The 18,374-nt window shown below is 41.8% G+C and overlaps 1 protein-coding gene across 1 annotated transcript in view; it reads right to left on the bottom strand.

Moving 5' to 3' along the window:
• The window catches only part of CCND2 (cyclin D2), a 574,109-nt gene that overhangs the window by 489,158 nt on the left and 66,577 nt on the right, over positions 1 to 18,374 (bottom strand). Inside the window, exon 2 of the mRNA XM_073567801.1 lies at positions 4,951 to 5,918. The gene's annotated coding sequence lies outside the window, so the exon portion shown is untranslated. The remainder of the gene's footprint in view (positions 1 to 4,950; positions 5,919 to 18,374) is intronic.

An 18,374-nucleotide genomic window follows, 5' to 3' on the forward strand; every position in this document is an offset into this window, starting at 1 on the left:
TTCTGGTATCATGTCGATGTAGTAAGCTCCACTCTGGTATCATGTCGATGTAGTAAGCTCCGTTCTGGTATCATGTCTATGTTGTAAGCTCCGTTCTGGTATCATGTCTATGTTGTAAGCTCCGTTCTGGTATCATGTCGATGTAGTAAGCTCCACTCTGGTATCATGTCGATGTAGTAAGCTCCACTCTGGTATCATGTCGATGTAGTAAGCTCCGTTCTGGTATCATGTCGATGTAGTAAGCTCCGTTCTGGTATCATGTCTATGTTGTAAGCTCCGTTCTGGTATCATGTCTATGTAGTAAGCTCTGTTCTGGTATCATGTCGATGTAGTAAGCTCCGTTCTGGTATCATGTCGATGTTGTAAGCTCCGTTCTGGTATCATGTCGATGTAGTAAGCTCCGTTTTGGTATCATGTCGATGTAGTAAGCTCCGTTCTGGTATCATGTCTATGTAGTAAGCTCTGTTCTGGTATCATGTCGATGTAGTAAGCTCCACTCTGGTATCATGTCTATGTAGTAAGCTCCACTCTGGTATCATGTCGATGTAGTAAGCTCCACTCTGGTATCATGTCGATGTAGTAAGCTCCGTTCTGGTATCATGTCTATGTAGTAAGCTCCGTTCTGGTATCATGTCTATGTAGTAAGCTCCGTTCTGGTATCATGTCGATGTAGTAAGCTCCACTCTGGTATCATGTCGATGTAGTAAGCTCCGTTCTGGTATCATGTCGATGTTGTAAGCTCCGTTCTGGTATCATGTCTATGTAGTAAGCTCCGTTCTGGTATCATGTCGATGTAGTAAGCTCCACTCTGGTATCATGTCGATGTAGTAAGCTCCGTTCTGGTATCATGTCGATGTAGTAAGCTCCGTTCTGGTATCATGTCTATGTTGTAAGCTCCGTTCTGGTATCATGTCGATGTAGTAAGCTCCACTCTGGTATCATGTCGATGTAGTAAGCTCCATTCTGGTATCATGTCAATGTAGTAAGCTCCACTCTGGTATCATGTCGATGTAGTAAGCTCCGTTCTGGTATCATGTCGATGTAGTAACCTCCGTTCTGGTATCATGTCGATGTAGTAAGCTCCACTCTGGTATCATGTCGATGTAGTAAGCTCCACTCTGGTATCATGTCGATGTAGTAAGCTCCACTCTGGTATTATGTCGATGTAGTAAGCTCCGTTCTGGTATCATGTCGATGTTGTAAGCTCCGTTCTGGTATCATGTCTATGTTGTAAGCTCCGTTCTGGTATCATGTCGATGTAGTAAGCTCCACTCTGGTATCATGTCTATGTAGTAAGCTCCGTTCTGGTATCATGTCTATGTAGTAAGCTCCGTTCTGGTATCATGTCGATGTAGTAAGCTCCACTCTGGTATCATGTCGATGTTGTAAGCTCCGTTCTGGTATCATGTCTATGTTGTAAGCTCCCTTCTGGTATCATGTCTATGTAGTAAACTCCGTTCTGGTATCATGTCTATGTTGTAAGCTCCCTTCTGGTATCATGTCTATGTAGTAAACTCCGTTCTGGTATCATGTCTATGTTGTAAGCTCCGTTCTCGTATCATGTCTATGTTGTAAGCTCCGTTCTCGTATCATGTCTATGTTGTAAGCTCCGTTCTCATATCATGTCTATGTTGTAAGCTCCGTTCTCGTATCATGTCTATCTTGTAAGCTCCGTTCTTGTATCATGTTGATGTAGTAACCTCCGTTCAAAATATATATAAAATATAATGACTATTAGACAATGTAACCAGCGGTGTAGATTTCAAAATGGGGTCACTTTTTAACTTCAAAGTAACACAGGTCAGATTTGCAAAAAATGGCCTGGGCATTAAGGTGAAAACAGGCCTGCAGCCCTAAAGGATTAAATGAATCGTAGTGCGGAAAGATCTGCAGCATATGAACAACGGTGCAGCTTTTAGTAGAATTAAGATGCTGAAATGATGCAGATTTGGTGTGGGATATACGGCAAAAGAACCCATGATGTAATTCTGCGGTCTCAAAGCCTAAATGTTGAGTTGTACATTACTGTAGGTGGGCCCCTAAAATTAATTCCCTTGGTGGGCCCTAGACACCCCAGTCCGACCCTGTCTCTGGCTATCATTGCATCCAAGATAAAAGCGGTGCTCAGCGATGAAGAGGACAGATAGACCTCCATTCCATCTTGTTCTGCACCATAATGGCCTGTGAGAGCGGCCATTATACTGAATGTAGTTCAATGTTCAGTGTGCAGGATTGTGGCGGTCATCATACTGTGTGGAGGGTTGTGTGGGGGTCATCATACTGTGCAGAGGGTTGTGTGGGGGTCATCATACTGTGCAGAGGATTGTGTTGGGGTCGTCATACTGTGTGGAGGGTTGTGTGGGATAATCATACTGTGTGGAGGGTTGTGTGGGGAGTAATCATACTTTATGGAGGGTTGTGTGGGGGGGTAATCATACTGTGCTGAGGGTTGTGTGGGGTAATCATACTGTGTGGAGTGTTGTGTGGGATAATCATACTGTGTGGAGGGTTGTGTGGGAGTCATCATACTGTGCTGAGGGTTGTGTGGGGGTCATCATACTGTGCAGAGGATTGTGTTGGGGTCGTCATACTGTGTGGAGGGTTGTGTGGGATAATCATACTGTGTGGAGGGTTGTGTGGGGAGTAATCATACTTTATGGAGGGTTGTGTGGGGGGGTAATCATACTGTGCTGAGGGTTGTGTGGGGTAATCATACTGTGTGGAGTGTTGTGTGGGATAATCATACTGTGTGGAGGGTTGTGTGGGAGTCATCATACTGTGCTGAGGGTTGTGTGGGGGTCATCATACTGTGCAGAGGATTGTGTTGGGGTCGTCATACTGTGTGGAGGGTTGTGTGGGATAATCATACTGTGTGGAGGGTTGTGTGGGGAGTAATCATACTTTATGGAGGGTTGTGTGGGGGGGGTAATCATACTGTGCTGAGGGTTGTGTGGGGTAATCATACTGTGTGGAGTGTTGTGTGGGATAATCATACTGTGTGGAGGGTTGTGTGGGATAATCATACTGTGTGGAGGGTTGTGTGGGGGGTAATCATACTTTATGGAGGGTTGTGTGGGGGGGTAATCATACTGTGCTGAGGGTTGTGTGGGGTAATCATACTGTGTGGAGTGTTGTGTGGGGGTCATCATACTATGTGGAGGGTTGTGTGGGGGTAATCATACTTTATGGATTGTTGTGTGTGGGATAATCATACTGTGCTGAGGGTGGTGTGCAGGTCATCATACTGTGTGGAGGGTTGTGTGGGATAATCATACTGTGTGGAGGGTTGTGTGGGGGGTAATCATACTGTGTGGAGGGTTGTGTGGGGGGTAATCATACTGTGCTGAGGGTTGTGTGGGGTCATCATACTGTGCGGAGTGTTGTGTGGGGGTCATCATACTGTGTGGAAGGTATGAAGGGCCACTCTACTGTAGGCCTAGCAGTATACTGTATAAAGAGTCATTGTACAGTGTGGAGGGCTATGTTGGGGTTATTGTGAGGTATTTTACTGCGTTTGGGGGGCATTTTGGTTGGCATCCTACTTTATGGGGGCCATGAGAGGGTTTATTAGTGCTTGGGAACACTAAAGGGCTTCAAAAGAGGAAAGTTTACTTTGTATGGGCTGAAAAGCTGTGAGATATGCTCTTCTGTGATCCTGCTGAATTTTCATTTTTTTAATTTTCTTTTTTAGGTGGGGGGAGGCAATTAGGACTTCTGCTATGGAGCCCTACAATTTCTATGTACACCCCTGCTGTTTTGCATACACACCCCCAGACAGCATGCTCAAGGCTCCACGTTCACATTACCATTTAGTGAGGAAGTGCATGGTCACAAAGGCTTTATTTTTAGACTATGTCTTATAGATGTTGAAGATATATATATATATATATAAACCAAGACTAAAAAGTTCTACAGCAAATGTTTACGTCGGCCATAGAACATCAGATGACTACTAGTTAGAGAAAAGGTAGTGAAGACAGAGATTGCCCAAGAAGTCGGTAACGACACTGGTTGTGTCACAAGGTCCTCCTTGATGATGTCTCTGCTGTATTGAATGAGGAATGTGGTGCTCAAATCCGCAGAGAGCACCGATTTCCCTGATCTCCGTCTTTAGAGAAGGACTTCACAGTTACAAAATCGCAACAGCTCAAAAACCATACTCTTCGATGTCAACTCCTTAAAAGGAGTTGTCCACTTTGAACGCCTCCATGCCTCCAGCTTTCTTTCCCTTGTGATCGTCATATTTTCGGGAGGTTTTCCTAACTAAAGACCCTCCATAACATATTAATAGTACTCTATAAAGTATGGACATTCCAACACCCAAATATCAGTGAAAGAATTATTGGGCAGCAAGATTAATTAGAATACCCGATCCCGGTAGATAACTCATGTCTAGAGACGCCTGATGTTTATTTACCTCTCACCTTAGAGAACACATACTTGGTTGGCTGAGTGCATGTGTATGGCAAAGTCATGGAGTGAGTTGACCACTGTCTTAAGTTGACACCTTAAAAGTGATTGCCCAAAGTAGTCAACTTCTTTAAGGGGTTGCTTTGTTTAAAAGATTATTAACCCATATGCTCAGGGACTGAGTTTTTACTTTTGTGGCATCCATCACGGTTTCTCACTCCTTCCGTTGTCTTTGTTGATTGACTAAAGCGGTGACGTCCTCTCTATGCAGGCAGGGCAAAACTCTGAGAAGACAAAAGTGACCACAAAAGTGGCAAAAGAAAGCGCTGGACCATGGGAGGGCGAGTACAAGCTCACTTTCTTATTTTGTACATCGCTGAGTCTATGGGGCTAAGAATCTCTAAAATGGACAACCATTTTTAGAGAGGTTGTCCACTTTGGTCAACTCTGTCCGCAAACAAATTTGCGGCTAGTTAAAACACATATTATTTGCAAACATACTGCCTTGACAAAATATATATCAATAATAAATTATCTTACCTGGATGTGTCTCAGAAGTCCAACATTTGTGCTTCAGGTTGTATTCCATCGGCATCGTCTCTATTTTCAAGCTCCATAAGTTCCACCACATCAGTTCATGTCGTCCATCGCTCTTTCAGGAAAATAACCAAAAGATAAGGATCTCCATGTTTTCTAATGAAGCGACATTGCGGACCTGGATATGACATCGACTGGATTGTTTCAAAGTGATCATCGACCTGATGGTTTCTTTATCATCAGTGAGTGGTTGAACGTTGAGTGATGACAGTCTTATAATATTATCCTATTAGTCAAGTCTCTGACTTTACAATTCAAATCATGTCTCATTGCCATGTTCTCTAGGTCCGAGCATTATAAGTTCCACCACATCAGTCCATGTTGTACAACCCTCCTTCAGTAAAGTAACCTAAATACAAGGACCTATAGGTCCATATTTTCTAAGTCTCTTCTTAAGCCACAGTTCCGCCATGAAGGAGTCTCAAGTCAACATCATTCCCAGTTCACCAATTGGACATTGACTTGATCATTCCATAATGATCACCAACCTGATTGTTTCTTTGTCACCAGTGGATGATTGAACGTTGGTTGGTCTTATAAAATTATCCTTCTAGGTCAAATCTCTGACTTTATGATTCAGGTTGTGTCCCATTGCTGTGCCCTCTAGCTCCAAACACCATAAGTTCCACCACATCACTCCATGCAACCAAATTACCCAAATTACAAAGACCTTTATGTCCATATTTTCTAAGCCTCTTCTGAAGCCATAATGCAGACATGAAGGTATCTCAATGTGATGCCTAGTTCACAGATCTGACATGGACGTCATTGTTGATCAAAGTTGGTCTTGAGCACAGCATCCCATTAGGTCACGCACATCTATGAATCTTAAGGAAAGTTTCCACCAGATAGAAAGGTAATCGAGTGAAGGAAAAATCTATGGAGTTCTAATGTGTATTGATTGCAGATTTCTGAAAATTAAAACAAAAAAAATGTAATATTATACAATCATGTAAATTTCTCCATTCCATGTCGGCATTTAGTCGATAACTCCTTACTCTGCAGGATGGATTTTGTAGCTGTTTCGGTTACTTGGGCTACTCTGGTATTTTCAAGAGTTTCCACAGCCACTTATACTGTATCGGTCTACCTTTCCTATGTCCATGTTGAAGGTCATATATGTTGTCGTACACCTGATCTAATCCTAAATTTCTATTTAATGTCATAATCTAATTGCTTTTCCAATATACTTTCATTTCAAATGACCTACCGTTCCATCTCTACTCTATTTGCTGTATTTATTTTTTTTATCAACTTCACGTGTGATGACACTTTGTTTGAGAATCCCCAGATTCCAGAGTATTCAAACAAGAAGTCATCAGGGTGCAGAGGTCACATTCCCCACCCTGAAGAGTCATCACCGACATTCGTTTCAGAAGCTGGGCTAGTTCCTGCTCTACTGAGCATGTGCTGGTTGTCAATTCTGACACATGCTCAGTACAAGCTCCCTTTCACTGTGCGATATTCCTTTTCAATGCATAGTGACAGTGCGCTCTCTCGCCAGATCTAATGAGAAGTGACGAGCTGGCAAGAGAGTGCACTGTCAGTGTGCTTTGTAAGGAAATAACTGATCAGGAAAAGCAAAGACCAGCCCCCAAAACCAACGTTACTTTAGGGGGAAAGGTTAGTCTAGGTTTTCCCTGCTCTCTGGGTTATTTCCTTTCAAAGTGCACTGACAATGCACTCTCTTGCCGGCACTGGTTCTCTTGCCGGGGCCAATTCAGATGAGAGATACTAACTCAAAGTTGCAGCTATGTGCATTAGTAGTGACTGCATGATCAGCAGGTGTGTGCTCAGTATGATGTTCTGCAGCAGCTGAGGTGTATTATGATGTTCTGCAGTAGCTGTGGTGTATATTTTGATGCTTTGCAGCATCTAGGACACAGAACTATCTCACACACACACACTGTAGTTGCTGCAGAACCTCTTTTTAGAGAATTGAGTACTACCTGTCAGTCATCAATGTAATCTGTGACCAACTGCTTTCTCCGTAAAAGATAAGCAGTGACCGTATCGTGCCATGAACGTCACTTCCAGGAGTCACTTTTACACCTATTTTCCGCTTTCTACGCTCTCCGTGTTCACTTTCCGAGCGCGTCCTCTTTATTTTGATCCCGCCTTCTTACAGTTTCTATATATATTTTTTTATTAGACCAGCCATCTTTGTATAGTAGGTGCAGACGTTCTGTCTAAATATTTGGGTGTCCTGCATACCTTTGTGTGAAGAGAATTAGCGACAACACTGGCGGCACAGACTAATTTAGTCCAGAGTCTAAAAAAGGGATTCAGACATTAAAAAAAAAGTTTTAAAATGGGTAATAAAAGTAATAAAAAAAGATAAATAATATTAAAATTTTTATATAATGTCACAGAATTAAAGAAAGTCTATTACAAGGTTCTATGGATAATGCAGGGCTTGCGGGGAGGGACAGAACACCAAAGAGAGGATGCTTGTGTCAAGCCTCGCCCATCAGGCCCTGCTTCAGCCTTCACATACTTTTTTTTTTTTTTTTTTTTTTTTTTACCTGGAGCATTCCTTAAAATCCTGTTTCTCAATCCCTTACCGGCCGGGACTATCCTCCTAACCACAAAACCTGCCAAAAAGGGTGTTTTGTGGGTGTTTTTATATCCTTCCTATGTCCTAATTTTTGGGGTTCAAAATGATGAAGTAATGTAAAGAGGCAATGTCACATACTATTAATATATAATATTTTTTCACCTAGCGTAAATGCCGCTGTTCTCCTGAATCCGGCGCTGTTTTTCTTTGGTTCCTGCACCTCTCCGTTCCTGAGATATGGCCCTCGCTACACAAAAAAAATCTAGTTTTTTTTAGTCAACTGGGTGTGGTCCTCAAGGTGACGTTAGATAAAAAGTCTAGATTTGTACACAGGGAATTAAAAACGATATCTCAGGAACAAAAGGAAAACAACGACGGATTCAGGAGAACAGCGGCATTTATACCAGGTTAAGAAAGGACAAAAACTCTCTGTCATCAGTTTAGAACGGTAACACAAAATTTTGGAAAAACGACGATGCCATGATGTCTACTTTGTTGCAGTGACCTTGCATGTTCCTGTTCAGAACCTTTTTGGGGACCAGCAGAGATGGATGTCCCTGTTTAGCGTGGGGGTCCTGGGGATTGCAGCACTCATGGCAGCGATGAGAAGGTGCGACAAGGACCAAACAGGGGATGATGAGGAGCGGAGGGGTCGGAGATGTAAGCGGTAAGGGGAGTATAAGTAGTTTTTGTTATTTTTTTTAGATCTCATGCTTAGTATATTATGGGGTCTGGGAGACTCCACAGAATAATAAGGGACATTACATTTGTGGAGAATAACTTCTCGGCAAATCTTAATTTTGCCTGATCCGTTCATCTCTATTTATTACCATGTTTACCTTCTCTATCTCTGGATACACAGCGCTGAACTATATACGGCTTGTGTATATAGATTAGGAAGCAGTAGCAGTGACCTTGCTTCCTCCTCTGGACCCAGTGGACATGAGATTGTTGGGTGTAAGGAGGTAACAGTAACTAATGGCTCCCAACAGACGCAGTCATCTCTGTTATGCAGGCAGGAGGATGAAATTCCTCTGTAACTGAGGCTAATATATCAGCCCCAGTTAAAGGGGAAATTCGCTATAAAAAAATAAAAAGATCCTTATGAGGGGCACAGTGTGTGAAATAAATGAAAAAAAAAAGGAATAAATAAAGCAGATATAAAATAAAAAAAATGCTTAACAAAAAAGAAAAAGATACAATGTCCAATATACAGAAATACTTTTAATGTAAATTGGAATGCAGTATAAAATGTTTTTAGTGGTCCTGCTTTCTGAAGAAGATGAAACGTGCATCAGGGTGGAGGAACACTGGACCTGACTTTTATACTGTGACTATGACATCGTCATGTTTCTGGGTTTGAACCCTTGAGTCTGTGCATTATGGTCAGCTTCTCTGTCTGCCGAACCACAGCAAATACAACTTTTTTCATGGTGTTTAGTTTCTGTAATCCTTGCTTTAGTCCTTTTAGGGTAACAAGTGTTTTCATTTACTCATTTGTCTGCCCTATCACCTTTCGGGTGCAGCTTTATATACTTCCTCCTTGCTGGTATTTTCTGCTGGTGATAGTCTCATTAAGTCAATCAGTAAAAGACCAGCTAGAAATTATCTTTCTGCTGTTTATGTTCCTTTCTCTGCACCTATCTTCTGTTTATTTTTAGGGAGTAGTCAGCATATTCTCTAACAGTACATACTTAATCCATTATTTTGTGTTTCATGATTTGTTATTTTTACATTCCCCCCACGATATCAGCATTAATAAAACAAAAATAGGTATATAAAATGTATGTCTGTACAATAAAATCCAAAAACGCGCCTGCTCAGGAAGGGGGAAAATGACCCAGTCATGAACTGGCTACAAGGGTCAACAAGTACTTTTTTACTGAATGCTCATCCTTAGGAATGCCATCACTATCAGATTGGTGGGGGTTGGACTCTTGACACCCCCAACGATCAGAGGATCAATTTAATCTATGTCAGAAAGTGAAAAAGACAGCGCCTCAAACGGTGAAAAAATAAATCACATTTATTCTGCCTCCTGTGGCAACGTTTCGATCCAAAGATCTTTATCAAGATCCCTGGATATGACGTGCGCCTTAATAAATGTCCTGAAGGACTTTGGCTTTTTGAGGTGCGGTATAACTTTCTATTTTTAATCTATGTGTCTACAGGCACTGGTGGTGGCTGGGTCTGATATTGTAGCTCAGCTCTATTGAGAACGTGGATGCTGAGAGCCTCTATAAAAACTATGGCACTGAGCCTGGTAAACCACAAGGAAGTTGTGGACCTAGATGAAGTGTCAAGGTCCCTACAGTCAGATGATTGGTGAGGGTCTAACTCTTGGCACCACCACCCATCTGATATTAAAGGTCTATCTTGTAGAGATGAGCAAATTGGTTTGAAGTAGATTAAATTTGCCTTGAATTTTCCTCTAAAAAATTGATTAGCAATAATCAGAAATTCTTGTGGAGAACTAGAAAAATGGCAGCCAGCCTCTATTTTCCTGGATTGAAGAGGACCAGAAGAGGGGGTAAAAAATACAAAAAGGGGATCCCACTCACCAAGACGCTCAACTGTCCTGCCACTGGACCTCTCTGCTCAGTCTTCTGCTGGCCAATGCTAGCCATGAAGGCCAGATGAGATCGGAGCCAGAAGAGGACCAGGTAGGGAGCTGTTGCGTCGGACCATATGAGCAAGTATTTTTTTCACTTTTTAACCCCTACGTTTGTTATGCTCTGAGGTTTGCCGCATTACAAATTCGTCAATATAGATCTCCTGGAAATCCTCTATAATAAGACAGAATTTCTTGTGTTGGCGTTAGAGAAAACTCAAGAATTATCTACCAGGTTATCTGTAGCCGGTCGTATTAATTTGATCAAGATGATATTACTTCCTAAACTCAGCTATTCCCTTCAGCACAGTGCTGTATTGATACCTAAATCCTTTTTTGCAAATTTAAACTCCCAAATTACATCTTTTATATGGGGGAAAACTAGACCCCAACTCAGGTTGTCTACCCTGTAGAGACCTAAACAGGGGGGAGGGGCAGCATTACCGGATTTTTTTTCTATATTATTTAGACGGGCAGGTTAAGGCACTGAGTAAATGGATGCCTGATAACTAGTGTTGAGCATTCCGATACCGCAAGTATCGGGTATCGGCCGATACTTGCTGTATCGGAATTCCGATACCGACTTCCGATATTTTTTCAATATCGGAATTCGGCATCGGAATCGGAAGTTCAGTTGATTGACGGCCTGACGTCATCATGATGCGCGGTGTGTGCGCATCATGATGCGCCGTCATTTCGGGCCTTCCGGGGGTCTCTGCCGGCCTGCCGGGGGGCTGTGCCGGCCTGCCGGGGGGCTGTGTGGACTGCCCGGGGTCTGTACCGGCCTGCCGGGGGGCTGTGCCGGCCTGCCGGTGGTCTGTGCACCCTGTGGGGGTCTGTACCGGCCTGCCGGGGGGCTGTGCCGGCCTGCCGGGGGGCTGTGCTGATGTCCGGGGGTCTGTGCAAGCATCGTCCGATGGGACTACAAGTCCCATCTGGCGATGCCTGCTACCATGACAGTGATTGACACATTAGCCAATGATGGGACAGTAGTAGTCCCATCATCCGGCTAATGTGTTAAATGTTAAAAAAAAAAAAAAAAAAAAAAAAAAAAAAAATACTACATACATACTACATGCATGCTACATACATACTACATGCTACATACATACTACATATATACTACATACATACTACATACATGCTACATACATACTACATGCATGCTACATACATACTACATATATACTACATACATGCTACATACATACTGCATGCTACATACATACTACATACATACTACATACATACTACATATATACTACATGCATGCTACATACATACTACATGCTACATACATACTACATACATACTACATACATACTACATGCATGCTACATACATACTACATACATACCACATACATACTACATATATACTACATACATACTACATACATGCTACATACATACTACATGCATGCTACATACATACTACATATATACTACATACATGCTACATACATACTGCATGCTACATACATACTACATACATACTACATACATACTACATATATACTACATGCATGCTACATACATACTACATGCTACATACATACTACATACATACTACATACATACTACATACATACTACATGCATGCTACATACATACTACATACATACCACATACATACTACATACTACATATATACTACATGCATGCTACATACATACTACATGCTACATACATACCACATATATACTACATACATGCTACATACATACTGCATACATACTACATATATACTACATGCATGCTACATACATACTACATACATACCACATACATACTACATATATACTACATGCATGCTACATACATACTACATGCTACATACATACCACATATATACTACATACATACTACATACATACTACATATATACTACATGCATGCTACATACATACTACATGCTACATACATACTACATATATACTACATACATGCTACATACATACTGCATGCTACATACATACTACATACATACTACATACATACTACATATATACTACATGCATGCTACATACATACTACATGCTACATACATACTACATACATACTACATACATACTACATGCATGCTACATACATACTACATACATACCACATACATACTACATACTACATATATACTACATGCATGCTACATACATACTACATGCTACATACATACCACATATATACTACATACATACAATACATACTACATACATACTACATGCTACATACATACTACATATATACTACATGCATGCTACATACATACTACATGCTACATACATACCACATACATACTACATGCATACTACATACATACTACATGCTACATACATACTACATGCTACATACATACTACATATATACTACATGCATGCTACATACATACTACATATATACTACATGCATGCTACATACATACTACATACATACTACATGCTACATACATACCACATATATACTACATACATACAATACATTCATACAATACATACATAGACATACAGTACATATAACATAGAGTAACATACTTACCAATACTTGTCACATTGTTCCCCGAAGCCATTGTCGTCTACGGAATAAATATTAACATAACAAACCACAAAAATACTCACCCACGATCCGAAGCAGTCCACGAGTGTGTCCCACGACGATCTTGGGTAGAGAACTGCAGCATCAGATGATGCTGCCGTTCTCTACGGGCTGCAGGAATCCAATGACGGAAGGTAGGTATCCTTCCGCACTGTATTCCTCCGCCACTTAAAAAAAAAAAGTCCCTAGTCTCACTTTATGCCATTGCTGCGTGGGAATTTCCCACACAGCAATGGCATAAAGTGAGACTAGGGACTTTTTTTTTTTAAGTGGCGGAGGAATACAGTGCGGAAGGATACCTACCTTCCGTCATTGGATTCCTGCAGCCCGTAGAGAACGGCAGCAACAGCTGATGCTGCAGTTCTCTACCCAAGATCGTCGTGGGACACACTCGTGGACTGCTTCGGATCGTGGGTGAGTATTTTTGTGGTTTGTTATGTTAATATTTATTCCGTAGACGACAATGGCTTCGGGGAACAATGTGACAAGTATTGGTAAGTATGTTACTCTATGTTATATGTACTGTATGTCTATGTATGTATTGTATGAATGTATTGTATGTATGTAGTATATATGTGGTATGTATGTAGCATGTAGTATGTATGTAGTATGTATGTAGCATGCATGTAGCATGCAGTATGTATGTAGCATGCATGTAGTATATATGTAGTATGTATGTAGCATGCATGTAGTATATATGTAGCATGTATGTGGTATGTATGTAGCATGTAGTATGTATGTAGTATGTATGTGGTATGTATGTAGCATGCAGTATGTATGTAGCATGCATGTAGTATATATGTAGTATGTATGTTGCATGTAGTATTTATGTAGTATGAATGTAGCATGTATGTAGTATGTAGTATGAATGTAGCATGTATGTAGTATGCATGTTGTATGTATGTAGCATGTAATTTTTTTTTTTTTTTTTTTTTACATTTAACACATTAGCCGGATGATGGGACTACTACTGTCCCATCATTGGCTAATGTGTCAATCACTGTCATGGTAGCAGGCATCGCCCGATGGGACTTGTAGTCCCATCGGACGATGCCTGCACAGACCCCCGGAGCCTGCACAGTCCACCGGCAGGCCGGCACAGCCCCCCGGCAGGCCGGCACAGCCCCCCGGCAGGCCGGCACAGCCCCCCGGAGCCTGCACAGCCCCCCTGCAGGCCGGCACAGCCCCCCGGCAGGCCGGCACAGCCCCCCGGAGCCTGCACAGACCACCGGCAGGCCGGCACAGACCACCGGAGCCTGCACAGACCCCCTGGCAGGCCGGCACAGCCCCCCGAAAGGCCCGTACAGACCCCAGAGAGGCTGTACAAGGGCAGGAAAGGGTTTTTCTTATTCCGATACCGGAAGTCCCATAGACTTGAATGGGACTTCCGGTATCGGAATCGGCGATACCGATACTTTTTTTAAAGATCGGCCGATACCATCCGATACGATACTTTGAAGTATCGGACGGTATCGCTCAACTCTACTGATAACTATTTACCCAATTCTGAGAGTCATCTGCTTCATGCTACCCAGAGTGACTGCCCCTTAGGTTTCCTGAAGTCTGATAAAATTAACGTCCCTCGTCTATTGCCCGTCCTCCGACTAGCGCGATCAGTCTGGAGAAAAATTAAGAAAGCTATTAGATTTGAGGACATGATAGCTGAAATGCCCCTGTGGAATAACAATTATTTCCCGGTGCTTTTAAACCACCCATCTACTGACTTCTGGATTCTATATGATGTCTCCTCGGTGGGCGATATGTATGATCATTGGACCTTGAAGTCCTTTGAGCAAATGCAGGCTAAATATGGTGTCCCGAGATCCCAATTTTTCCGTTATCTCCAAATGAGGTTGGCTTTTCAGTCACATATACGTGGTATGGGTGTGCGCCGTGCTATCTCGTCTCTCCATTTGATAGGACTTCTTATCTCACAAGGTCTTCAGGGCCTTATCTCCTCTTTATATACATACATGTTATCAGTGGGGCCAAATCTGCTATGAGATCTATTAAGGGGAAGTGGGATGAGCTCATCCCTGATGTGCAAGAAGAAGAATGGGAAGAGATTCTGGAGTCCCCAATCAGGGTGTCCCCATCTATCAATAATAGAATGACCCAGTTATATATAATATCCGACACGACTCTTCAAGATGGGTTGATTCCGAGCATTTGAATGTCTGGAATGTCACTCATTGGATGCAAATGTAATACATATGATATGGGTTTGCCCTGTTACTCTTCTCTATTGGAAAGAAGTGACGTCATTGTTGACATCCCTGTTACAAACTCCTGTTCCTCTTGAACCACTGGTCTGTCTGTTTGGGGTGTGGGATGAGGAAACTTGGGATTTTCTTACATTAGACACTTTTTTTTGGCACGGAAGGTATTGGCATTGCGTTGGATGGGGGGCTCATGTCCCTCCCTTAGAGCCTGGATTGAATTGGTGAACTCAGTTATACCGTACGAGTGCACACTATTTCAGAATAGAGGATGTCCGAAAAAGTTTGGTAAAATTTGGGATAGGTGGAACTCTTCCCACCTTACTCTATTAATGCGTAATGACTCGACATCATCATAAAAAGTTAAGATTTCTGTTTCGGGGCATCACATAGAGGGCAACATAATGTAAAATATTAGGCAGGCGTGATAGTTGTTGTTGTAGTTATAGTTTAGGGACTTTGTATGAGTCATATCTTTCCGAACATGTATAAGACTGAGTGATACTTAATGTTCCTTGTTTATTTGTTAATGGGTTTACTACTTATGCAACAATATAAGGACTTGTATAATCTACATAGTACAAATTATTTAATGTGCACAACTCATTTTCCTATTGCAAATGCTCCGCAGATCACACATGTCATTTTGGATGTATATGAGAGTATACATTTTATTTTCTATATGAGCGTATATGTTCTGTTTTGTGTATTTAGAATATATACAAGTATGGACATTCTATTTTGTTGTAAATAAACTATTTTTTTTTTTTAAAAGAATAATCTACCGATCACTTCTGCCAGTCATTAGTGGTGGTACTACTATGTGGCAGCCCCCTGAGAGGTAAAAAATGAAGTCATAATCCTACAATGTTGTCATGCCGTACTGGTTTTAAATGTTTTAGTATGAGATAAGACAGGTAAATACCAGTTCAAACACATCAGCTAAGAGAAACAATTTGTCTACCTCGCTCTCTGGGTTATTACATTTGGAACTGCTCTACACTATGACAAATTCTTCTCTCTGGGCTGATTTCCAAAATCATTTCCATCCAGGCTGGCAGGAGTACAGAGGTCTGCATTCTGCACTAATTAAGGCCTTCACGAGACCACCACCAATATAGCCCCTGACAAACTGCACACGGCTCTAAGTGACAGCTCAAATATACTTAGTCTAAAATTCATGCACTCCTTCAAGAAGAACTGAGAAAGTGAATGTGTCTTCATAAATCTACATCAATGGTATTTTCACATGCAAGCTGCACGATGCGTTTCATGAGAATCTCCGGCGTGAGGGCACCTATAAATATTTACATGGCGGAGCTGCGTGCATATATTTTCTATATTATTTACGTGTATTTTATTTGGGCATTTCATTATTAGGAATGTGTGATGAAAATTACATTGAATTTGCAAGGGGTTTATGGTCCCTCATAGACTGGAGAGACTAGTCAGCAATAACAGGACTGATCGGGTCATAGGCACTTCATGGGTCACAGAACGGTGCCTCGCTATGGCACTGCATTTTAGAGATATTTTTTCTGGAAGCCATACTTCTAATATCTCATCAATCAGCATACAATGGAACTCAACAAAATAAACATGTATGCCCCCAAGAAATTGGCAGTTTATGACTCAAAGATGCGATGGATGCCACTATGCATAGTTGATAACCGTACTGTTTTTCATTGTGTAGTTAAAGACCATCAAAGGGGCGGTTTCTGCCACACTTGCCAAGTTTCGCCGAAACATTTATGAGGCTCTTGGAGACCTCCAAGACTTTTGGAAGAGTTGGTTCTTGACCTCACAGACTCCCAGGAAGGTTGGTTGTCAACATCACAGACTCCCGGAAGAGTTTGTTGTCAACATTACAGACTCCCGAAAGAGTTGGTTTATGACCTCGCAGATCCCTTGAAAAGTTGCTGGTTGACACCACAGACTCCTGGAAGGGTTGGTTGACAACCTCACTGACTTCTAGAAGAGTTAATAATCTCTCAAACTCCCAAAACAGCTGGTTGACTACCTTCCATACTCCCAGAAGAATTGACGAACAACATCCCAGACTCCATGAAAAATTGGTTGGGACCTCTTAGATTTCTTGAAGAATTAGCTGACAACCTCACAAACTCCTGAGTTGGTTATCGACCTCAAAGACTCGCGGAACAGTTGATTGTGAATGTCATTGACTCACCGAAGGATTGGTTGATGACTTTGCAGAGTCCCAGATGTTTTGGTTGATGACCTCACCCCGAGTTAGTAGTAGATTACCTCCCAGACTCCCAAAAGACCTGGTTGACTTCTCATACTCTCAGAAGAGTTGATTGACAATATCACAGACTGCATGAAAAGTTGGTTGAGCACCTCTCAGACTCCCGGAAGAGCAGTTATTAAGGTTCTTATGCATGACTTTGGGAGGCAATTTGATTATGGGACACTAATGAGGTGTGAAGGTGAAGCGGCTGGTGAAAAGGGGACTGATTATCGACAACCTCTTAGTCATTGGACACTAAAACTTGGCAAGTATTGTATATGCTACTGTGCCTGAAATGGGGCAAAAGTAAGGATCTCAAACATGCTCAAACCAGTCACTAATGTGTTCAAATCTCTACAATATTATTCTAACTCAATGTGACTCTTATTTTGGGAGCAGCAATCCGTGATGGTCAACGTTGCTGCTCAACCCATAGTGTGGTCAGTTGCTTCTAGTTGTCACACTGCTATCCCTCCAGTCAAGCAAATAATTTGGTTAATGGTGTCTTTTGTGCGGCAATTAAGAATCTGAATAACAGGCGCATGCAAGTTATGTACAAAAACAAGTTGTCATACATCTCTTCATACACAATGTTCAGGATTAATTAGAAGGCACAACAGTTTTGACTAACTGTCACATGCCTGCAAGTCCTTCAAATCATTGTATTATGAAACCACAACGCTCATGAGTCAAGTAACAAATAAAAGGGTCTTGAGTGATACAATGCCGTACTACCAATTATATTACCATTCAGGATAGCTCCTCTTGGATCCTCTTGTCTCTCTGGATCGCTGCCTCAGAGGATCCTTAGTGACTAAAATTCAGGTTGATAGAGGTTGCAAATGACTACAAACAAAACAAGTCAACCCAAAAACGTGTAAAATCAATGTATTGGACTCATTTGTCTGAGCACCAGGTTCACATCCTAAACCTACTTTGTGGACTTTGTGCCACAGTGGGAAGGAATCCAACCTTTGGTAAACCAAAATCGCAGTGCGCCTTACAGATACTTACTGACTTGGCTTATTCCTGTAGTTCTTGACCTGTTGGAATCCGGCTTGCTTGTCTATACTTTTTACAGTATAACATAACCATAAGGTTTATTTTTCTACACTCTGGTCTACTCTATGACACCATTTTT

Source organism: Dendrobates tinctorius, unplaced genomic scaffold, assembly GCF_039654945.1.
Source record: "Dendrobates tinctorius isolate UK_male_01 unplaced genomic scaffold, ASM3965494v1 ptg000020l, whole genome shotgun sequence".
NCBI classification, from domain to species: domain Eukaryota; kingdom Metazoa; phylum Chordata; class Amphibia; order Anura; family Dendrobatidae; genus Dendrobates; species Dendrobates tinctorius.